Here is a 25,318-nt window from a genome sequence, read left to right on the forward strand (position 1 = left end):
AGACAACTGATGGCTTAGGCTGCAAGTTTTGTTATGTTTTAGTTTTAGGGCACAAATATAACTAGGGTCATAAGTGCCCATGTCAAAACTATAGAACACAAAGATGAGAAGAGTTAAAAAAACGACTACATGTCAATCCCAATCGATGTAAGAGAAGACAGCTAAAAACAGGGACATGGAGAAAGGTCCATAAAATACACCTTAAAGGAACAGAGGTCCAGAAGCAAAATTTATATAGCCTCCACCGTACTGCTACGACAGGTAAAAAGTAAAACACGGTCGACAGCCTGCGTGTTGTTTGCTAAAATGGCCAATAACTTAGACGGCAAACTCAAGTCAGAACATAAATGGTTAAAAAATGGGCTGCAAGTGCTGTTCTTAGTCACTTATATAAAACATCATTAACTCAGGGTCTTTTCCTAGAAAGACTGAAATAGGTCATTGTTAGGTTTCTCTATAAAAAGGGTGACTCCACAGACATCAATAACTACTGTCCAGTGTCACTCTTTACACCTATTTCTAAAAGTTTTGAGAAGATAATGTACTCCAGGGTTCTTACCCACCTGTGCAGTAATAGACACTAAAAAGTTGTGGCCCTATAATGTAAAATGTTCTTATTCACTTATGTAACACATCATGGATAATTCCAATCCCACAGAAAGCAGGTGTTGACAGATGTGAAAATTACCAAACTATCAGTTTAATAAGTCACAGCTGCAAAATACTAACACGAATTCTTTACAGACGAATGGAAAAACTGGTAGAAGCCGACCTCGGGGAAGACCAGTTTGGATTCCGTAGAAATATTGGAACACGTGAGGCAATACTAACCTTACGACTTATCTTATAAGAAAGATTAAGGAAAGGCAAACCTACATTTCTAGCATTTGTAGACTTAGAGAAAGCTTTTGACAATGTTGACTGGAATACTCTCTTTCAAATTCTAAAGGTGGCAGGGGTAAAATACAGGGAGCGAAAGGCTATTTACAATTTGTACAGAAACCAGATGGCAATTATAAGAGTCGAGGGGCATGAAAGGGAAGCAGTGGTTGGGAAGGGAGTGAGACAGGGTTGTAGCCTCTCCCCAATGTTATTCAATCTGTATATTGAGCAAGCAGTAAAGGAAACAAAAGAAAAATTCGGAGTAGGTATTAAAATCCATGGAGAAGAAATAAAAACTTTGAGGTTCGCTGATGACATTGTAATTCTATCAGAGACAACAAAGGACTTGGAAGAGCAGTTGAACGGAATGGACAGTGTCTTGAAAGGAGGGTATAAGACGAACATCAACAACAGCAAAACGAGGATAATGGAATGCAGTCGAATGAAGTCGGGTGATGCTGAGGGAATTAGATTAGGAAATGAGACACTTAAAGTAGTAAAGGAGTTTCGCTATTTGGGGAGCAAAATAACTGATGAGGGTCGAAGTAGAGAAGATATAAAATGTAGACTGGCAATGACAAGGAAAGCGTTTCTGAAGAAGAGAAATTTGTTAACATCGAGTATAGATTTAAGTGTCAGGAAGTCGTTTCTGAAAGTATTTGTATGGAGTGTAGCCATGCATGGAAGTGAAACATGGACGATAAATAGTTTGGACAAGAAGAGAATAGAAGCTTTCGAAATGTGGTGCTACAGAAGAATGCTGAAGATTAGATGGGTAGATCACATAACTAATGATGAAGTATTGAATAGAACTGGGGAGAAGAGGAGTATGTGGCACAACTTGACAAAAAGAAGGGACCGGTTAGTAGGACATATTCTAAGGCATCAAGGGATCACAAATTTAGCATTGGAGGGCAGCGTGGAGGGTAAAAACTGTAAAGTGAGACCAAGAGATGAGTACACTAAGCAGATTCAGAAGGATGTGGGTTGCAGTAAGTACTGGGAGATGAAGAAGCTTGCACAGGATAGGGTAGCATGGAGAGCTGCATCAAACCAGTCTCAGGACTGAAGACCACAACAACAACAACAACACATCATTAACACATAGCGTTTTCCCAGAAAGATTGAAATATGCCATTGTTAGGCTTCTCTGTAAAAAGGATGACTCCACAGACATCAATAACTACTGCCCATTCTCACTCTTTACATCATTATCTAAAGTTTTTGAGAAGACAATGTAACCCAGGATTGTTATCCATCTTTATAGTAATAGCATATGTAGCTAATCAGAGTTTGGATTTCTAAATGACCCATGTGTTGCTTCAATATCATACTGAAAGCATGATATAATCTCTTTGCCCCTTAGCTAAGCAACCATTCCCTTCATGTCTCCCTCCTTATTGTGCCGACTTAATGTGGATGAGCTCAATCTCAGTCACTGAGCACCAATAACTGGAGGTTGGCCCTTCAAGGACAAATGCAGGCAGTCAACGTTGGACATGGATGTTATGAGCAACTGCTGAAACTGAATATCATTATGAGCAAATGTATGCCGCCATTCTATCAGCTTACATGCCCAAGAAGTATGTGACTTGGATTTGGTAGAGGATGGCCCTGGAACTGAGTCTGCTATTTGAGGCTACAGAATTTACTGTGGAAAGCAGAATTACTGAGCTGTAGTCGAGCACCTCAGTATGTATCAACATTATCCTCAGTATCTGCTGTGCTGCAGGCTTCTTTATGTCATCTGTTCTAGATTTTATCAGTTCCACTCAGCTAACTGAAATAGGTAGAGATTTTTGTCTGTCTGTGTCCCATTTATTCCTGTTCATCAGCATTGAGACCAATTTGAAATATATGAATATTTGTACTGCTTTGTTTAATTTATTATGGTGTTCAGGATAAATTTTACTACTCACTGTTTCAGTTGAAGCCTCTTGTAGAACTAGTCTGAGCCATTTGCATTCTACTTAAAGAGTTCAATTAACATTTCTCTGAATTAGGTGAAGCTTGTGTGTCACTTTATTTTATAATTTCCCATTAGTTGCTTGGTTTGCAGGCCTGTCATTTGATGTGCTGACTAAATGTTTAGTGATGACTGATTTATTTTGTTTCTTTGAACATGTGTTAACTGAAATCCATTTTTTCTGTCTGTTATAGTAATGCCTGAATTTCATAATGTGCTTTATTGAAATTATTTTGACAGAGGTCAGGTGGAGGTTTCTCAATTTTCAGATATTAAATCTTTTGCTTGTTTTCTTACATTCATTTGGGATTTCATGTGTTTAACAGAAACAAAAAATATTTTACAGCATTTTAAATAAAATCTTTTCTGGGTGACTGCTATGTTTTTATGCCCTGGCACCATATCATTCTCTTATCATTCTCATCTCCTCACTTGCTAAAGTATTTCAAAAAGGACCATTCTTCTGAGTTAGCCATTTACTGAGCACATAATAAAATCTTTGAATGTTAAAACATCACCAACTGGGATCTTCTGCCATTTATTGAAGTCATTTGCCTGGGTCAATCACAATATCCTATTAAGGCCAATACACACATGCTGTCACATCACTTTACATCAAAATTCCACAATGCATTTCAAATAGTGGCATTCACACAAGCCATCACTGGCCTTCATATCACATCACCATTAGGAATTGTCAGGAAGAAAGTTTTGCTGGTGTCATCGTCTGGCTGACAGCGGTTTGCACGTAAGAATTTGGTGGGCGATGCTCAGTGGCAAGCAGCAGTGTACCATGTGATGCTCGAGCCAATACCATTTTGCTGCATACATCTATAGCAGACACATCAGGGTGTGCTCAGAACATTAATTGTTTATTTTCATGTTAGTTTATATATATTGTGGTTACTTTCCCATGATAGTGCTAATTAAGGATGAAGTAATGCAAACACATGAAGTATTACGTTAAGAAGCAACAGTAATAATAGTTCCCGAGCATATAAATACTGCCAAGTCAGAAGCAGAAACAGTTGCTAGGTGTAGTGCTCATCCCTGTGTTGCCAGCTATTAGGGTAGGTGATGGCTGTAGTAAGAATTGTGGGACAGACACAAAGAGCATAATGGAAACATCGCAAATTATTCTCAGTCTATATACGAATTCGCGGTGTCCGTTCTTTCGGAGATATCTAAAAGTACAGCCACCACATGTAGTCCCAATGCAGCTGATGTCAATAGTAGCTTTGCTGTCCTTTCTTCCCCCCTCCACCTTTAGTTTACATAATATATGGCACAGCTGTGGAGTCTTCATGGAGTCTGTTCTTTCAAATGTGTCCGAAAGAACAGACACCATGCATTCATATAACTGATTTGCCTCAATTTATGATGAATCCTCCACATTTAGTGTGGATGCACAATTGTGTTCAACCTCCTGTGGGACTTTCAAAGTAGTGAGCATGGAGGACACGGATGGGGATGGCAGATAGGTGGCCTACTTGAGAATGTGGGTCACTTGGGAGGCATCCTGCGATAGTCCACATAATTTTGATAACACTATGTCTGGATGGCATAGTGGTGAATGCAACTGCCTAGTAAGCAGGAGATCTTGTGTGAGTCCTGGAAGAGCACACATTTTCACTCATCACCAATGATTTTGCATAAAGTACCAATGCAGCTGACATCAATAGTTCCTTCCCTTTCATTTCCTTTCTCTCCCTCCACCTTCAGTTTACATAATATGTATAACAGCTGTGGATTCCATATGGTGCCTGTTCTTTTGGACATGCCTGAAAGAACAGACAACACACATTCATATAACTGATTCACTTCAATGGGCTATAAAACCACCACATTCAGTGTGGATGCACAATTTCGTTCAAACTCCTGTAGGAGTCTCAAGGAGGACCTGATCGGGACTGCAACAGGTGAAATGTGGTTTGGCCTGGAGATGTGCTGAGATAGTCCACAATAAACACTGTGTCCAGATGGTGCAATGGTTAATGCAATTGCCTAGAATACATTTTCACTCATCACCGCTGATTCCATATAAAGTCATGCTGCAGCTGACATAAGTAATTCCTTCTCTTTCCTACTATTTCTCCCCCTCCACCTTCAATTTACATATTATTCTCTTTCTCCCACTGTGCAGAATACATCGCACTGCCACCTTCTTGCATGCACCCAGCTGTAGCATCGGAAGTTAATCTGTTTTTGCTGCACTCACTCATGTTATAGTACTCGATTACGTGCTTTGGTAACTTCTTAACATTTATTTTGCCATTTTACTTTGCTTTCATGACAAATTGCAATGTTCCATGATGACTTGGATATTTTTTTCCATTGAGTGTTCTTCCATAAGTGAGGTCAGATATCTGAAATCGAAAAATGATTTAGGTTTTACAAGAACAGACCACAGCAGATACCTACACTGTGTATAAATGAGACCATAAGTCATTGAAGAAATTTTCATTAAATAAAGTTTTTAAGTTAATAAAACCAGCCCTAATGAAGGAAAAAACATTTGTTTATGATGTTATTAGTCACGTAAACAAATGGATAATGTAAATGGGTTCTATTTATTCCTTTATAACAATATTTGATGTGTGTGTGTATGTATATATTTTCACTAACAAATAAATGTTGATGTCTTGAATGTTGTTTCACTTCTCAGGACTTTAGCCTACAAAAGTAATTAAGAATGTACTTTTTGAAGTTTGATTTGACCATTAATACAAATTTTAGTTATTAGTTACTCAATTCCAACACTATACTCTATTTCTATCATGGATGGTATCTCATAACCTCTTTCACCATTTAATATTGGGCTTAAGCAAACTGATGTGATGTCTAGTGTGGATACACCCTAATGTGATGGTGATGTGAAGTGATGTGACATGGCAGTTGTTGACATCTACTATGAATCAACTTTGGAGCAGTTAAGTTTTAAGGAATATGTGGTTCAGTAAATATCTGGTTTATGTCCTGTTTAGGAAACAGAAATCAGAAAGTTACTTTAGTAATATGAAGAGGGACATCACATCAGCTACAATAGGAGAAATCACAATGGGAGTCCCACAGGATTCGATCATGGACCCATTACTGTTATTGAAGCAGAAGGCAGAATTAATCCTTTTTGCAGAAACTAGCATTATTGTGAAGCTGAGAAAATACGCATCAACAAAGTAGTGAATGACGTTTTTGTGTAAATCACTGAATGGTTTTGCACTAATGGGCCAACTTTAAACTTTGAAAAAACACAGTTCATCCAGTTTTGTACTGTAAAAAATATGCCTACCCTCCTATTAACCTAGTATACCAGCAAAAAATAATAAACAGGTGGAAAATTGTAAGTTCTTAGTTGCGTACATTGATGAAAACTTTAATTGAAAAACCGTAAAGTAGATGTGCTAAAACATTTAGGTTCAGATACTTTTGCATTAAAATAATTGTCAACTTTGGGGATATAGAAGTCAGTAAGTTAATACAGTCTACATATTTTCATCCATTGATGTCTTATACAGTAGTGTTCTGGAGTAACTCCTTGCTTAGGCTAAAAGCATTCAGTGCACAAATGAAAGTAATTAGAATTATGTGTGGCATTCACACACATACATCTTGCACATATCTCTTTAAGCAGCTGAGAATATTACCCACAGCCTCACAGTATATTTATTCACTTATGAAGTTTGTTATCAACAATCCGTGTAAGTTTCAGAGCTATTCACAAGTACATCACTAGATGGAAAAATGATTTGTATTATCCTTTAAAGAGTCTAATTTTGGCACAAAAAGAGGTGAGATATGCAGCTAAAAACTTTTTGACATTTTACCTATGGAAATAAAATGTCTGACAGATAGCATAAATGTTTTTAAATGTAGATTATAGAGCTTTCTCCTTAACAAACCTTCTAAACCAAAGAGGAATTCCTGAATCAAGATAATTAGTCATTAAAAGAGATAATTAGTCATTAAAACAAACTGTAAATGGCCAGCATGCTGCCATATATATATTATTTAATATTTTTTATTTAGTTTACATAAGTTTTCTATGTTTGTTCTGTTGACACATTCCACATCATAACATTTATCGCGAATTGGATATGTGGTACAACTAACTAGCTAACCAACACTAGCTTCAGTGTAACACAATAATGTTTGATAGATAACACAATAATGCTTCCAACACAATATCAGAATAAGTGGGAGGACATATAAAAACGAAAACAATATGTACTGTGTTCATGAAATAATGATAGAAAAATAAAATGCCATGGGTGCCATGAACTAAAATACTACAGATTTAGATAAATCTTAAGTGGACTAGATAGCGTCAAATTATCAACATTTTTGGTGAAACCCCAGTATTTGGTTTTACAAATCTGAAGCATAAGGAACAAGATCATTAAAATTAACTTCATACATAGCAACTTACATGTAAGCACAGAGTAATAATGATGCCCTTGATAATTATAAATGTTTATGCACAACAAAACAAGTCACAAAAAAATAATAATTATAATAATTGCAAGTTTGTTTTCATATCCCTGTATTGTAATGTTCTGCAAATTAAAAGTTATCGCTGCTTTGCGTCTGCCCACTGCCAGATTCAGATATCTAATAATGCTGTATGTAGCACTGTAGTAACCATTATGTAATGTTGTAATGTAGGTTGGTTTCTTTTGAACTGAGTGAATAAGTAATTCTACTCCTATTGTGAGGACTAAATTCGACTCCTCACTTTCAGCAAACCAACACATTTACAAACCCACTGACACAATTGTTGCAAGCAATGATCTGGTCAGAGATAGCTTTTAAGATCAATTTACACTGGTGTCAATGGATGGAATGGAAGACAACATAACCATTAAATGGTGGTATGTTCACACTACACAGAACGCCAATGCAACATCACTTCACTTAGCGCAGCAGTGAACAGTGCAAGTTTCGTTATGAGATATCATCCATGAAACAAAAACTTGCAATAGTCTCAGAATTAAGGAACTAGAAACATGCAGGTTATTAACAGGCAAATCAAAAGTCATAACAAATGTTCTTGACAGAGTTTGTATGGTAAACTGCTGAGGAATGAAACAATAGTTTCATCCAAATATTTCAAAAGATTGACATTTATTTGTTAAAGCAAATGTATATACATACAAACACATCAAACAATATTTAGAAGTCAATACCAAGAGTATTTCTACCTCAAGCACTGATTTTTTCTACCTTTCTAAGCATCAAATACAACAAAAAACTGTTTTCTAATTCTCCAGATCTGACTTTTTCACCTTAGTCAGGCCCATATCAGGTCCAGAACAATATGTCTGTGCAGATATCTGCACAAATATCTGTGCATGCAATAAACTCTTGTAAATATTGTGCATTTACATGACAAAGTTTCAGTCTACCGCTGGCCTGCCAATTGTCAGTGGAGGAAAGGGCTGTCAGAGGCAAGTGAATATGCTGTTGTGAAGGATATTTCAGTTCTAGACACTAACGGATAATGCAGGAAATTCTGCTGTGGTTTCTGTTCATAACCAGTCTTATCAATGTCAAAAAAGTGTCAGTGGCAGAAAGAACAATTTAAATGGTCAAGACAGTAGCTCCTTAAAGCTGAAACACACTAGACATCAATGGATCATCACGCCACGTCACATCATTCGCTGTTACATCACATCATGCCTATTCACGTATGCACTGTACAGGATGGTGAAAGTGTGGTTATGAGATACCAAACATTATACAAAAAGTCAAAATAAGGACAATCCACACGGGCTGTTGTGGCACTGTCATGTCAGAGTGTATTCACACTGTCCTTCATGTCAAGTCCATTCAGGTCACGCAATCTCAGCTCAGATGACTATCCTCAGTTGTTTCCTCATGGGAACTGTGGTCTTCCCAAAATAATTCCCAACTGTTGTTATGCAGGAAGTGGACATACACAACATGGAAGCTTATATATGTAGATGATGGGATTCATTTGTATGAAAATGACATTTATCAGACTCATATTGGTTTGCAGCTTGCAGGAGTAGCATGTGTATTAGAGCAGGAAGACAGAAGTGCGAAGAAGGGGAAAAAAAAAGAAAAAAAAGTGTGAGGTCTGAAAAATTCTTTACATGGTGCAGAAGGTGAATTTCACACATACTGCAAGGAGTCTGAGAAAGAGGAATCTGCATTTTATAAATATTTTAGATTGTCGAAGCACCCACTTTTTAAAATTTATTACACCAAATTGCATCCAGAATTACTAAAAAAAAAACACGGTGTTATGATCTGCCATCACAATCTGTGAAAAATTGGTTTGCTTACTGTTAAGTTTAGTTGTCAATTCAGTGCAAATATCTGTGCATTACGCATATCTCCCTTAACAGCTTTCCCTTCAAGATTTATGAGTTTTCTTCACATTCTGTATATGGCTTTTAATAGAGTAAGTGCCTTATTTGTGCTGGGGTTAGGTAGTGAAACTGCATAAATATTGACCACTGATGCTTGCAAAACTGTTTCACACACAGTCCACAGAGCTGTTTAATAATATAGCCTACCACAAATATATATATTTAAACTAACAACTTTAATATGTTACTTGATGTGTACTTCACAAAAACGCATTTTTCCACTGTTTCAGTGTCTGAAGGTTTCAGTCCACTTCCTTATCAAACATTACAAATGCTTAACAACATACAAATAAATTTCATTTACTAATCAGTCTAACTCTTCCCACAGTGCTTTCTTCACTTCAAGTTGCAGCCATATCACAGTCTATTTCATTGTAAAATATTAAATACTGGTATATTGATAATCATGGCATTATAAATAAATGTGAGAAGGCTCAAGATGTTTAGGAATCAGACTTCATACATTCTTTGTTTGTTCCACAATGTTCCTTTCCTAGCAGAGTTTGAGTACCTCCAATTGCTCATGTTGTACAGTTCAGACTGCTGCCTCATTGCTTCAATTAATCTTTTGTCATTCATATAAAACTAACAGTTTTAACTAATGAAATAACAAAATGAAACAATTTACAGAAAATAACAAAAATAACAAATAATAAAAACTTAGAATAACAACTGATATCAACAATGAAAAGCACAATGACATGAAGTAAGGAGAATGGGCAAACAATTGTGTATCCGTAGGAAATGAGCTTAGGGGCCACATGATCCACAACAGATGATGATGTTTGCCATCAAAACTTTCTTCCCTAGAAATCTTGACGGTGCTGCAATGTGACACAGTGTGACGTGACAGCCAGTGTGGATGCCGCCATTTGAAATGCACTGAGGAATGTTTTGATGGGATCAGATGTGATGTGATAGTTAATGTGAATTGGCCTATATAGTGTTGGAATTGAGCAACTAACAATGAATAAGTTGATTAACAGCCAAAGTAAACTTAATCAATTTTTATGGTAAAGCACTGAGAAGTTGAATAACATTTTAAAACAGCAACATTTGTTTGTTACCAAAAAATGTAGGGTGCATACAAACAAATCAAACAATATTTATAAGAGCGATAGACACACAAACAAACACAAACATACACACAAAATTCAAGCTTTCGCAACAAACTGTTGCCTCATCAGGAAAGAGGGAAGGAGAGGGGAAGCATGAAAGCAAAGCAAAATAATAAAGTAAAGTTTACAAGAAAACAAAAGCATGAAATTCACTACCATAACATAAGTGAGAGCAGTGAAAATAGGTGAACTTCTGATGCTAGCGGATGACAACACTGTCATAAGTTTCTTCCTGAAAAATCTTGATAATAATCCGACATGACATAATGGTCCACTGACAGTCTCTGTGAATTCTGCCATTTGTAATGCACTGTAGAATGTTTTGATGCGATGTGAGGTGACGGCAGGCAGTTTAGAATTGGTAAGTGACGGCAGTTTTCACCTAATAATTTACTTGGCAATTTACATGGCAACCCTGATGATAGGTGGAAATTATTTGCGAACAGCCATAGAGGCATATCAATTGACGCTTGTAGTTTCTCATGTAATATGGTGAAATACGTCAATGAAGAGAGTAATTTCGCAACTTGAATTATTGATAGCAACATTGTGATTCAGGAAGAAGTTACAAAGATTTAAAATTTTTGACAGCAATGTCCAAACGAACACTGAGTGAAACAATACTTGGCACATGCAAAGCTATTTAAGTGTCCTGAAGAAGAATTTCATGGAGACAAAGTATTTAACAGTGTAACTGAGTAACAGATAATATTTTTTCATAAGAATGGCCAGTGTGGTATCTGTTTATTTCAGAGTGTATAGGAATCTTCAGTTCTCTGCCTGAAGTTTAGCAGCAACCTGTCGTAAATTCCTGCTCTCAAATATAAAACTCAGTTATGTTGTATAGATATGAATTTATAGTCTATATGAAAAGTTTTAATGATGTGGTAGTGATTTATGCCGTTTACCTTTAAACCACTAATGTAACAACCCACATTTCTATCAGGGAGTAAACATGTTGATGAACAATTATAAGAAACCCTTTGCCACTGAAGACACTGCTGCAAGATGTTTCGTTATCAGCTTAGCACAATATTCTGACTGCACTTTTCTGTAGAATAAATACTTTTATTTTATCTTCAGTGCCACAAAAGATTGTGGTATAGAACAGTACTGAGTGACAATATGCTTGGAATCCTTTATTCAGATCAATGTAATGAGACAGATTTCTAAGCACAAAGCAGGCAGTACTAATAATTTCGGTCAAGTCTGCAATGATATTTTTTATTATTACAGTTTTCCTGTCTGCTGTAGGGTCAACTATTCATTTCCTGTACTAATGAATTATAAACACCCACTTGCTTATCTCGATTGTTGGAATCCTCAGTCTTCACTTTCCACACACCCAAATATCAGATTTGCATTGGTCTACTGTCCACACACTACAATCTATCTGTGCAGGTATGATTTGTGCTCACAGATTTGAGCAATTTTGCTCAAACCTCCAGGTTTATGCACATCTAATATTTGTGCAAATCACCTGTCCACATGAGATGTCTGTGCAAATGTGATGAGTGCAGACAGATTGTAGTGTGTCGACTTGCATTTAAAAGATATTGATGATGATGGTGATGTTGTTGTTTTCTTTCCTCAGACTCATTTGTGGCAACTACACCCAACAATCTTTTAGTACAGATATGATCTGCATCCACGGATTTGAGCAATTTTGCTAAAAACTTCAGTTTTGCACACATCTTATATCAGTGCAAATCACCTATCCAATCGCAATGATCTATCTGCACAGATGTGATGGGTGTTTAAGGTAAGCTGATGTTGTAATTATTATTATTATTATTATTATTATTATTATTGTTGTTGTTGTTGTTGTTGTTGTTGTTGTTGTTGTTGTCGTCGTCGTCGTCTTCTTTCCTTATTTTGGGTTGATGCAGCTATCCATGCTATCCTGTGGAAACCTCTTCATCTCTGCATAGATGCTGATAGATAACTAGTGCAGCCTAGATCCATTTGAGCCTGTTCACTGTAATCAGACCATGGCCCCCCCCATTACAAGTTTTACGCCACACTTCCTTCCATTGACAAACTGATGATTCAGTATGTCTTTGTTTATTTATTCATCTATAATTAAGGATTTGCATGCAATCAGTGTCATTATGATTGATGTTGTCTTAAGTACTATACAAGAGATTTTAGGAAGTATGATTGCCATCTTAGGAGAAACCTACATACACTATGAATTACGCATAACTAGAGAATATGCAAAATAAAACAACATAGGTGATACTGTATATTAAGATTCCTCCACATGGTTAATAGTTTAATATGAAATGAAACCTTGTGTAGTTACTTACTAAGGTACACACAATAAAATAATAGAGGGCATACAAAAAAATTTCCCAATGTGTTTAATAGTAAAACATGAGCTGAAGACTAGTTACTTGCTTGTTCACTATATACATCAGAAAATATACCAGAAGCAACAAACGTGCATAGAAAGAAGGTACAAACAATCAGTATTATAAGTTATGTATTATTCCAAGTTAACTTTACAACAGTTTTCAAATTTTTTAAGATGTTGATTGCCGCAGGTATAGTGATGGATATTTTGCCACCAGGCTACAGCATCAGCTTCTGGTACGGCTGCTGATGGGCCTGTTGCATCAGGTATAAGGCTCTGCTGTGGCTGCCATGACCTTGTGGCAGTCAATGTATTAAGAGTGTAAAATTCTTTGCCTTTCAGCCATTTCTTCTTTGTTGCCTCAGGAGGTGACCCCTTTTAGTCAAGTTATGCCATAAAGCTCTTTTCTCATCATTTCTATCTAACACTTATTCATTAATTATTCATTCTACCCATCTGCTTTTAGAATTCCTCTATAACACTACATTTTAGAAGTTTCTATACTGTTTTCATCTGAAATGTTTATCATCCATGTTTCACTTCTTAGCTTTTTTCTCAGTGTTAGCAAATTTCTCTTTTTCAGAAATACTTCTCTTGCTATTGGCAGACTGCAGTTTATATCCTTCCTACTTCAGCCATCAACAGAATAAGGAAAACAATAGGTTGCTATTCACTGTAAAGATGACATGTGGAGCTGCAGACAGACACAACGAAAAGGTCGCTGTACCTGTTTGCATCTCACTGTGTCATCTTTACAGTGAGTAGCAATATATCTTCCTTATTTGTTGATATTCCAAACTGGAGTTTCCACTGTCTGATTCTGCTTGAGCTATCATCAGATATTTTTAGTGCTTCATATCCTAATCTTGATCCCCCAGCATTGCCTTATTTAATTTGACTACATTCCATTGTCCTTGTTAACGAAAAACAATATTGAATGAAAATTGTTTCTTCAGTTTATGTTCTTACTTATGCAAAGTGAAGGGTTTTTCTCAGCCCAAATACTGTAATTTCTAAATCATTTTTTGCTTTCAGATAACTGGCCTCTTTTGTTCAAGAACTCTTGTAGGAAAATTACTAGGTCCTCATGGAACCCACATAACACATCATAAAAACAAAGCAAACAATAAATTAATAACTAATAAGCCAAAAACAACATCAGGAGTGCAAGGGGAATAAGGTAACTGCTGATGTTAGCAGATGGTCCCACTGCGTCCCCACCAATGTCAACATCGAAACTTCTTCATGAGAAATGTTTGATGTTGACACCTTGCTCCATTCAGTTCAGTTGTGTGAATGCCACCATTTGAAATGCACTGTAGAATCTTTTGACATTCTGTTCAATCACACATGAATCAACCTTTAATTTGCACCTTTTTATGAAAGATTTACTAAGCATGACAAAAATGCCATCAATTTGAACTGGATGTAGACGAGACATAGGTTTTGTGATTTTATTATGTTCATCACTGTAAAAAGCAAAACAGAAATTGATCATAGTCATTCTGTAAACCTACAATACTCTTGGAATGATAAAGATGCATGTTACTTGCTGAGCCATAATTTTATGTAAACGCTGTGATCTAATTTTAAACTTCACATAATGTGTGTTGCATCATTTCACTGACTATTACATGTTAAAAAGGACCAAGTACAAGGAATGGTTACCCATCCTAGCCATAGCCTGCACTCTTAATGGAAATTCAGGCCAACTTTTATGTCCAGACTTTGCTTAAAATATCAGTCTTGTTGCTGGGCTGCCATAGGGGTGTCCAAGTCCAAGTGGACTGCACAATATGACAATAAACTTTGCTATACGTTGACTTTGTGTGCTGCAATCTGCACAAATTGACAACACTATAAGATATGGTAATTTGTTGTGCAAGCATTGTCTTTCACTGGATTGTCTCTGACTGCAAGCGTGCTCTAAGTATATTCATCAGGGGGTCCATCCAAGACATAGGGGAGGCTCTGCTGGCAGCTATTCAGAGCACTGGGTGCAAATATCTGCAAATAATGATTCACATCAGCATGAATGATATCTACCACTTGGATTCTGAAACTGTCCTCAATTCCTTTTGGTGGACTGCTGATTTCATGAACACAACTAGCCTTGTATCAAAGTGGAAGATTTAAATCGGAGCCCAGAAACTGCCTACCAAAAATAAAGATACATCAGCCACACTACTCTCAGAGAATGCTCATACTCACAGGTCAGAAATGGAACATGTTAATATGATATTAGTAAACTGCAGGAGCTTTCGTGATGAGGTTACAGAATTAGTATCACTTATTGGATGATATAATGCCCAAATAGTATTACAGAAATTTATTTCGAATCCTGAATTCAGTATCGAATATTTATCACGAGGATAGGTAAGTATCCAATGGTGGTGGCATATTTATTGCAGTACTGGTAAGGAATTCGATAATATCTAGTGAGGTTACCATGAATTCTAAATCTAAATTAATCTGGGTGAAGTTAAGCATCAAAGGTGCGTCAAAAATGGTAATCAGCTGCTTTTATAGACTGCCTGCATCAGGAACTATAGTGGTAGATGGATTTAGGATGAATTTGCAGAATTTTGTGTATATGTTTTCTGATCAGGAATTTGTAATAGAGTGTAAATTCAATTTTCCATATATAGAATGAGAGAATAAAATCTTCTCAGTTTACAAGCCATGCCACTTCGAATGAAACACTAAAGCTTTCAACAGCAGGTAGATACACCCACCACATGCAACATAGTGCGAGTTTGTGGAAGATGAAATCTAAGCAAAGTTCCAAGTTTGACCACTTAACTCATGGCGATGCTCACCTGGAGTCCAATAAGGCCCGCAGAATAGTTGTTAACCTTTTGAACCACGATGACAGTTCTGTTGCAGTGCTGAATAAAGGCCTTATTTTCCTCCAGACTATAATGTCTGCCAATATTGGATACTGTTAGTGGAAGAGGGCTGTACATTGGGAACCTCTTGCACAATGCAGCTGAGGATGTCACACTACGACTAGCCACATCCTAGTGAAAGCTAAGTAACTGAAATCCAGTATTAACTGGAAGGAATGACATGGCATGTGCTTATTACGTGATAATGAGGACTTGGTTGACTTGCCAGCCAATAAAGAAAATTTCTTAGGAGAAGAAAAACTTCTTAGCCAAGATAACAATAAAACACTGAGTTGTGAATAAACAGTTTTGGTAAACTACATTATCATCATGAGATCTGTAATAACATTACAAAAGGTGCTACAAACTATTTAACAAATAATGCCAGATTAACCCATGGAGGAATCAATGACAACATACTTCGTATAGGTTATTATAAAACCACATTTCTCTTATACCTCAAAATTATTACCCAATATAAGTGCAAACACAATTTGTTTCACTTTCTGACATGCCAGTAAAGCAGATCCACACAAAACCATTTTAATGACAATGTTCTTGGCTTACTGTCCAACTATTATTTGTTCAGGAGTTGATGGTTGAAGCTTGCTGTGTCTTCAAACAGCAGGAAGCACTTGCGATTGGGAGAGTGAATTACTGATCTGTTTTTGGCAATCATAATGCTATTTATTGTTGTGTGAGTCTGTGTGAAAAAAAAAATCAGTGACAAACCAAAAAAGTACTGTGTAGTGCACATTCAATGGAAAAAAGACAAGCCATCTAATTTTGACTTCCATGAGTGGAGTTGTGAATAACTTAAGCTGGTCAGGAGTGACTTTACAGGTACTGGTATTCAACTACATTTTAGCCAAAACCTTACGGTTACTAATGATGATGGAAAATTTTGACATAGGAATGGGCAAGATGACATTTCTTCACAAACTGTATAGTGTCAGTTTACCATCTTAGTTGAGTAGTGGACAGTGTTTTATGTGCAGGACCTGGCTTCATGGCAGACATTGATATTATTTTCTGTCAGCACTGCATGAATCTATGTGCCTTATTGAGCTGTTGCTTTTGTTTCTTTTATTTTTTCATTCAGTCTGAGGAACATTAAAGTAAATAATATGTAATGATTTTAATTTTCCTGGAAATACCACAATGTTACATACTCTCATGATTATCTCACACCAAAAGTTTGTTTCAACAAAGGAAAAAGTAACTGCAAAATTAGTTTGCCACTCACAAAGCAGTAAGGCAGCAGGAACTTTTGACCTTGAAACAGATTGTGTCTATGTGAGGCTTGTGTCACATAACTTATAATTAGCTTTTCAGGAGTTTGGAACAGTAGTTACGAGAGAGGATTCCTCGAAAAATCTGATTAACAAATTTTTCACTGACAAATGTTTAACAAAGACACTGAATGTCTTTGTGTGTTCTTATGATTCCTCCTCTTTTTATTGTCAGTACAAGCTGAACTCAGGCTCAGCCTCTGCACATTCATTTGTTTTATGTCTTTATTCATTACTGCAGGTCGTTTCTTTCCACACTTTTGTTGATTTGGGACATAATATTGCTTGCAAGTATCAAAATTTCTTTGTCGGTATTTGTAATCACATTCAGTGATATATTGTCATCCTTTCATTTCCTCTTCTGTGTTAAAGTGGTAGTGTCAACAAGAGAATTCTTAACAAAAATTAACTTTATTTTTTGCTAACCATATCTTTGCATACGTGTGAGATGGCAGCATTTTGGGTGATTGTCATTGCTTGTGTGGCAACTGTGGCTATCTTACTTGACTGGTGTTTTGAATCAATAACTAACTAATGATTTGCACTTATGCTCATAGTTAAGCCTTCAGCTACCTCACGGCAGAAGTTGATGACAATGATGATTTTGGATGTGGAGTGCTCAACGTCATGGTCAACAATGCCTAAAAGTCAGCATGCCATTCTCATAGGGTGCAGGGTGGAGGGAGAGGGTGGGACACATGAGGAGTAGTTTATAATGCATTAACAACTGCCTCCATTCCCAAGTACTTTATGTATGAGTCTCAACAATTCACAAAAAGTCAGAACCCATGTAACATGGGTTCAGTGTTGCCACAGACAGTGGGCAGATGCCTGAAAAACTGAGGACTGCCCTGATGTCAGTATGTAGGACATACATAGCCCAAATATGCTAAACTGAAAGTGGTACATGCCAAACTTCACTGACTTCCTGTCAGTGGAGGAAACTGTGTGTTGCAGGACTACGTTCTATGTGCAGTCTGGTGAGCAGCACTTCCTTCCATTAGTGAGGCTGGCATGAAGTCCCCCATGTCTATGTGGTCACTTTGAGTGACTGTAGTTTGTCTTCTGCCATCTCCAACCATTCAGTTTCCCACTGACATATAATTCACCTTTCAGATAATGGATGACAGAGTGCAAGGGGATGGCACCATCCTGACATGTCTCTTTGGCTGCTTGTTGGCTACGTCATTGCCCTGTATCCTGATGAGTCCAGATATCCAGCAAATGATCACCACTTGCCACAGTGTTAGAGCTACTATAAGGGGTTCCTGACGAGATGAATTAGTCGGTGTACCAAATACATTTGGTGGACTACTTTTAGTGATCCGAGTGAGTTATAACAGATGAGAAACTTCATACTGCGATGCCTGTGAATCCACTCCAGTGTTATTGCCATACATCACTGCATCATAATTTGTACATTGATCTGGAAGGCATGCTTTGAAAACCCTATTAGGGAAAACAGCTGTACAGCCAAGGGCATTCTCTTGCTGGGGTCCATCCATATACACAATGATAAAACTGTGGTTCATACTTACACACTGAAGAAAGCAGAGCTGTAAAAATGTAATTTGGTGTACAAGTTTTCTTGTACTGTGTCAAGCTTAAAATCACGTTGGACCTCTGAGGATAACAAGTTGGCAATTTGGGCCATCCCTGGCCATGTTTTCAGAGGTCTGATACACCCATACCCTTGAGACAGCAGTGGCATGTGTCCTGAATGGCTTCGTCGCATGGTATCAATTCCTGAACAACTGCTCAAAGTTAGGGTGGATTGCTGCACTTAGTGCCAATAACTGAGCCAACACTGAGATTCTCACAGCCTTTTGAGCCCAATCCAGAGTGATGGTTATTCATTGTCTGCATACTGACTCTGAACTGGGCTGCTTCAAAAAGCTCCAGTCAGTATCCAAAAGCCCTCATGTTGAACAGCATATAACATCTTGAGATAGGACATATGAGATGACCCATAAACTACACTGCTGTAATTTGACCAAAACCTGACAAATGGCCTATGAAACTGAAGGAGGTGGCACCTGTCAGTTCTCCAAGCCTTTCCGCAGAGGCATTTCAATTTATTCAATGATTTGAAGTCCTTTATCGCAGGCCTTTCAGGTGCAGCATTCAGGTTAATTCCAAGTCAAATAGTAAGCACAGGAAGCACAGTGTCCTTAAAATGCAAAATATTATCCCTCATTGTGATATCCGGTTGGTGAAAACTTTTGACAAGCATGGTCAAAACTGACACATATAGTGAGAAACCAAAACCAGTTTTATTTGTCCAAGCTTCCAGCCTCCTGATGGTCAGCTGTATTTGTCTCATTGTCACTGTAAAATCAGAGAAAAAGTAGAAAATTGCTAAGTGGCCCACAAACAAAGAGCATTTACCAGGGCCCCTGACTGCAGAGGAGATGGCATTGACAGCGACTGCATATAATGTGATGCTGAGGTCACTAACCTGGGCAATCCCATTCTTCTGAACATAGAAATCAGAAAAGGCATCATCAATGAAATATCAAAAGCACTGATCCATGAGGAAGGACTGGATAAGAGGTGGCCGACATCCACGTATCGCCTACTTATGAAGTTGACAAAGACACTTGCACTTCCAAGTGGTGATGTACTCCTTCTTGGGGTCAAAACACAAACCAGCCAAACGGTTTTTGGCATAAGAAGGTATTCTGTATCACCATCTCCATAGGATTAAGTGAGAATGCTAGTGCCTGAAACTGCACTGAGAGTGGCACAAATGACCTTGGGATTCAAGGAGCCAGATGAGATGGCAGTTGATCATGCATTTGACAGTCTTACCCATACAACTGATGAGGGCTACACTCCACTAACTGTTAGGGCCAGTACAATGCTTGACTGATTTTCACAATGGAATTAAAATTGCCTCCTTCCAAATCATGAGGCACTGCCCACCAAACAAGATCTGACTGAAACAAGATATAAACTTGCCTTTGGTTTCAGGGCACAGATGACAGAGGATGGCATAATGAATCTAATCTGATCCTGCATCAGTGTCTCTGGCTACAGATAGAGCTGATTCCAGTTTCCATATGTAGAATGGAAGACAGTGGACCACCTCATTACACAAGAAAAAGCAGAGCCTCCTCATCTCCACAATCCTACAAAATACCTGGAATGCAGGAGTTTGTTTGAATGATACAGTGACAGTAAAAAAGTGTTCAGTTAAAACCTGAGCCATGCATTTAGGCACGTCCACTAAGATCCCACTCCTTAACACAGTCATATGAGTGAATTTCCCTTGTTTGAAATCCATATCATTGAGTCCCAAACTTGTGCAGTGGAAGTGTAGTAGTTAATGGAAGTTGCAAATTCCTTCCTTCTTTTGTCATTCACCTTGCTTGTGCTTTCACAGATCTGAAGGCATGAAGGTTTTCTGTAGTTGTATGATGTTTGAATTTCCACAAAACTGTATGTCTGTCTCTGATTGTTCAGTGACATTCATTATTCCACCAAGGCACAGACCATCGTTTCAAGTGGTTGCTAGACTGGAGAACTGAATCTGCAGCTGCTCATTAGATCCCTCAGGTGATATAGTCTACCATTTCTTGGGTACAACCTCAGTTTGAAGATGATCTGATGACTATATTGCAGTCGGTTTCCCCTTAGGACCACCCATCTTCATGGTCTACTGTTGATCACCATCCAAGTCAGTAGATGAATCAGCAATGGAAAGTGGTCACTGGAATGCAAATCTGTGGCCACTTCCCACTGAAGAGCAAGAAAAGGGCCAATGGCTGAAGTCGACCCTGTAACTGTGGAAAAGTGTGTCATCTATCAGAGTTAAAAAGGCTGATATCCTCTGAAAGACAAGGTGATCGATATTTTGACCCCAGGAGCAAGTGATAATTGAGCCCCACAGCACATTGTGTGCATTGAAGCCCCTCATGAGAAGGAATGGGTGGGGGAGTGTCTGATGAGTTCTGTAAGTTTATCTGCAAATAAGGGATCACAAGGTGAAATATTTAAGGAACAAACTGCCTGTTGGCTTTTGTTTCATGTTCTTCAGTCAATGTTGGTTTGATGATTTTTTTTATGTTTCACCAGCATGAGTGGCTGACATTGTTGAAGCTTCACCCTACATTGATGGTGGTGGACTGAATTCAAGCTCATGGCTGCAGATTATATGTACTGGAATGTCTCTTCCAAGGGCTTTTCTGTGGTGATTTGTGCTCTGGTTCTCCTCTTGCTACCTGCAACGGTCGTTTGCTGCAGCATGGGAATCCAGGATCCATTCACCTTGAGGCTTTCTTCTCTCTTGTTGAAACTATTATCCTGTTTGTGTATTTTTATAGCTTATCTGAACAAGCTGGTGTGGTAGCTCTTTTCTACAGCAAGAACTTCTGTGTCAGCCATTTTTACTATATGGTCAGTCTCACACAGCAAGTGCTCTGCCATGGCTGATTTCTCCACCTGCCCCAACCTATAATGCCGCTTATGTTCGGTGATCCTGGTGTTGATTGATCGTCCAGCCATTCCAACACAGACTTTTCTACATGTGCACGGAATGCGATATATTCCCGATGCTGCAAGTGGGTCCATTTTCTCCTTTGCCGATCTGAGAAACTCTTTGATATTCTTTATCAGTTTATAACTAGTATTTACACTGTGTTTGCATAATATACAGCTGATTCTGTCCATCAGTCTTGGAATGTATGGCAGGAAGGCTGTACCCTATATTTCTTTTTTGATGTGTCATTTCACTGAGTGTTTGATTCTGTGGCATTTCTTACAGAACTGGTGTAGTACCCATTGCTCCACAGAACAATTTCCAGATGTTACATCTCACCTCTCAGGTGCTACAGCTCAAATATTCAACATGCTCATGTTAGCATCTTATCAGCCATGCCTCTTTTCTGGCTCTGGTGGTGATCTGACAATTTGGCTGGTATTGATCTGTGTGTGTCACTTTTCAATACACGCTGTGTCCCAGGTTTTCACCATTCCTTGTGATGAGCACATCTAGAAATGATAGTTGTTTGTCCTTTTCTATCTCCATAGTATATTTTATGTTTGCATGGATACCATTCAGGTGTTTTAGGAAGTCATCGAGCTGTTCCTCACCATGGCTCCACACAATAAAGGTACTGTTGACATATCCGCAGCACACCTTAGGTTTACAAGGTGCCAAGTCCAGTGTCTGTGCTTCAAAATGTTCCATGAAGAAGTTGGCCACCACTGGACTAAGTGGACTACCCATGGTGACACCTTCCAGTAGTTTGTAAAAATTGCCATTCCACATGAAATAGCTTGTGGTGAGACATGCAAGAAAGGGTTTGGTGATGTCTTGCAAGAAAATGGATCTTCTGGACCTTTGGTAATCCATATAAATGAGATAGTGGGGCTTCTGTGTTGTGGAGGTTCCTCTGTATGTCCACTGAGAGACAAGATGCCCTGATTAATCAATTCATATTCTGTGTCATCCACTGCATTCGATCCGTACTTAGCTTTTTGCACATTGTCAGATATAATATGATTCAGATCTGCTCATAATGTTCAGTCTTCATTACGATGGTCATATCAATATACTCTTGTCGGCATTAAGATTCCTGATAGCTTGTAACTCTTCTTTATTCTGGATATGTGAGCTGCAGCACCTTAGATGTGAGATGCAACACCTGGAAAGCATTCTGTGGAGCAGTGGGTACTCCCCCCAGTTACATAAGGAATGGCACAGCATCAAGCACTCGGCGAAGTGACACATCAGAAAAAGAAATTTTTTACAGCCTTTCTGTCATACATTCCTAGAATGATGGAGAGGATCAGCCATATATTGTGCAAACATGGCTTCAAGATTATTTATTAATTGAAAAAGAAGATCAAACAGTGCCTCAGATCAGCAAAGGAGGGAAAGAGGCTCACTTGCAATATAGGGAATATACTGCATTCCATGTACATGTGGAAAATCTACATTAGAATGACTGGACAATCAATCAACACAGGTTCACCATACATAAGCAGCACTGCAGGTTGAGGCAAGTGAAGAAATTGGCTGTGGCGAAGCATGTGCTGTGTGAGACTGATCACACAGTAAAATTTGCTGATATGCAAGTTCTTGCTGTACAGGAGAGCTATCCAACATGCTTACTGTAGAGAAGAGCTATCACACATGCTTGCTCAGAGAAGCTATAGAAATACACAAACTTGACAATAGCTTCAACAAGAAAGAAGAAAGCCTCAAGATGAACAGGGCTTCATTCTGTGCTGCAGTGAATTGCCATTGCAGGTAGCTAGGGGAGAACCACAGTGGAAATGACCATGGGAAACCCCTTGGAAGGTGGTGAGTGAGGTACATATAATCTGCAGATGTGAACTTGACTCCACTCCAGTCCAGCACAAGTAATGGAGGGTGAAGCTTTGACGATGTCAGCCACTCCTGCTGGTGAAATGTTAGAAAAATCAACAACATTGGCCGAAGAACCTGAGACAGTACCCTACAGGCAGTTTCTCAACAAGTGGCCACAAAAGCCTTAGCAATGAGATTGTAACTGGCATGAGAACTTCCACTTCAATTGCTTCTATGGCCATGGAACAAACAATACAAAATCCAGGATGGAATTTAACATGGTAAGAGAGACAGGAGAGGAGCGTCATCTATCATTGCTGAAAACAGCCACTTCACCCTTAGTCCTCTCCTTCCTGTAGGGTGTGGTAGTCCCTTAATGCAAGTGTGTTGGCAATTTTAAAATGAGTTTCCTGTAAGACTTGTAGAACAGTATCTTCTGGGCCAGAAGTTGTGTTGCTACCCAATGCGATCGGTGTTGATTTAATTTTCAGTGCTACACATTCCTGTGGGAGTCACTGATTAGCCATGGTTGTCCTTGTCCTTCTCCCTGGGCAGTGATGATTTACCTAAGAGGTCAAGAGGAATGTTAAATGGTGCCTGGCTCTCTGGTTCATCCATGTGGATATCAATACCCTCAAAAGCAAAATCTCCATTGTAAGAAACTGTGACTCTCCGTACAGAATTAAACCCTAGACCTGTCTCAATCCTGGGCATGTCCTTACATTTGACTGACCACCTCAGATGTTTCATCCTGCCAAAAAAAGATTGTTTCAGTCACTTGTGTTAATTTTAAACAACGCCATTCTTTCCTGTGCTAAGAACCACAATTTAAAACAAACAGTAAAGAGCATCAGGTTACCTTCCATTCAGAAGGCTGTTGCATGCAGCGACTGTTATATTGACTTGCAAATAATAGATTTTAGATATCAGTCATCCTTTTTAAATTTTATTGGCAGATCTAGATTTCAGCTAGAAACTAGCCATTCTCAATGCACTATCATTTTTGATCAATGCATGTAATGCCTGTTGGTTGGGCTTCATCCACAGTTCATTGTACTTGACCTGTCCACAAATAAATTAAACCATTGTACATTGTCTGCAGTTTATTTGTATTCACTGATTTGCCCATCTTCCTCACTTAATGGAGCAGCTTTGATTTATACATTCCTCCCATGTCACGTGTGTCTATCAGTAACAACACTCAATATTTTCTAAAAGTTCATTGAATTTATGATTACGTTTCCTAACTTAAAGCAGTTTCATCTGACTTAGTTATTTTTCTTGCTTTGATCAGCACGTATGTTTTGTGTCTCCTCCCCTACCTCCTTGATACACGTTTTTTGTGTCTGTATCACTTAAATTTTCAGAAAATCTCTCTTCCAGCTCTTCTCATGAATCAGTGCTGTGTGTGTGTGTGTTTTTGTATTGTCTATTTTCAACAAAGGCCTTGTTGGCTGAAAGCTAACTTTCTGACAGTCTCTTTGTCCCTTTCAGCGACTCAGCATCTCCACTGTATGGTGAGTAGCAACTATCCTTTTCATTATATTGTTACATTCCATTCTGGATTTTCCATTGTTTGTTAAGGATTTGATCACAGCTAAATGCATATGACACGCAAGGTTACAAATATGATTGCTGTTCATTTCATTTTCTGCCATTTAAGCTCCACTCTTCGGTTCCTGCCTAACCACACTTTGGAAATTGTGACATATTTTTAAAAAATGGCAAAATATTTGTGACAAGAAAGAATGTAAATGTCACTGCTAGCTGTTTCACTTGCAGCAATTTAATTTTTAATTTTTTAATCAGACTGAAATTATGAAATTGAATAACCTCATTTCTGATAGAGCATCCTCATATGTAAATAACAGTGAATAAGAACATACTACTGTTACATGAACAAGAAAGTCCAAGAATGTGTTACAAATGTGAAGGTGGAAAAAAGAACTATCATGAACCAGGATGCAAATGTACTTCCTTCAACTCCTTAACTATACATCCCTGACCACAGTCAACACAAACAATTCCAGACATTATTATCATTCATCTTAGAATCTCCAATGACTTTTACAGCTGATGTGTCTTTAACTAACATTTAATTATAACAA

General features: G+C 38.0%; 1 long non-coding RNA gene across 1 annotated transcript in view; it reads right to left on the bottom strand.

Annotated features, from left to right (window-relative positions):
• Nucleotides 1-3,687: 3,687 nt before the first annotated feature.
• The window catches only part of LOC126468465 (uncharacterized), a 58,596-nt gene continuing 36,965 nt past the window's right edge, over nucleotides 3,688-25,318 (bottom strand). The window contains exon 3 of the long non-coding RNA XR_007585996.1: nucleotides 3,688-5,214. This is a non-coding gene — a long non-coding RNA (uncharacterized LOC126468465). The remainder of the gene's footprint in view (nucleotides 5,215-25,318) is intronic.

This window comes from Schistocerca serialis, chromosome 1, assembly GCF_023864345.2.
Source record: "Schistocerca serialis cubense isolate TAMUIC-IGC-003099 chromosome 1, iqSchSeri2.2, whole genome shotgun sequence".
In the NCBI taxonomy this organism is placed as follows: Eukaryota; Metazoa; Arthropoda; class Insecta; order Orthoptera; family Acrididae; genus Schistocerca; species Schistocerca serialis.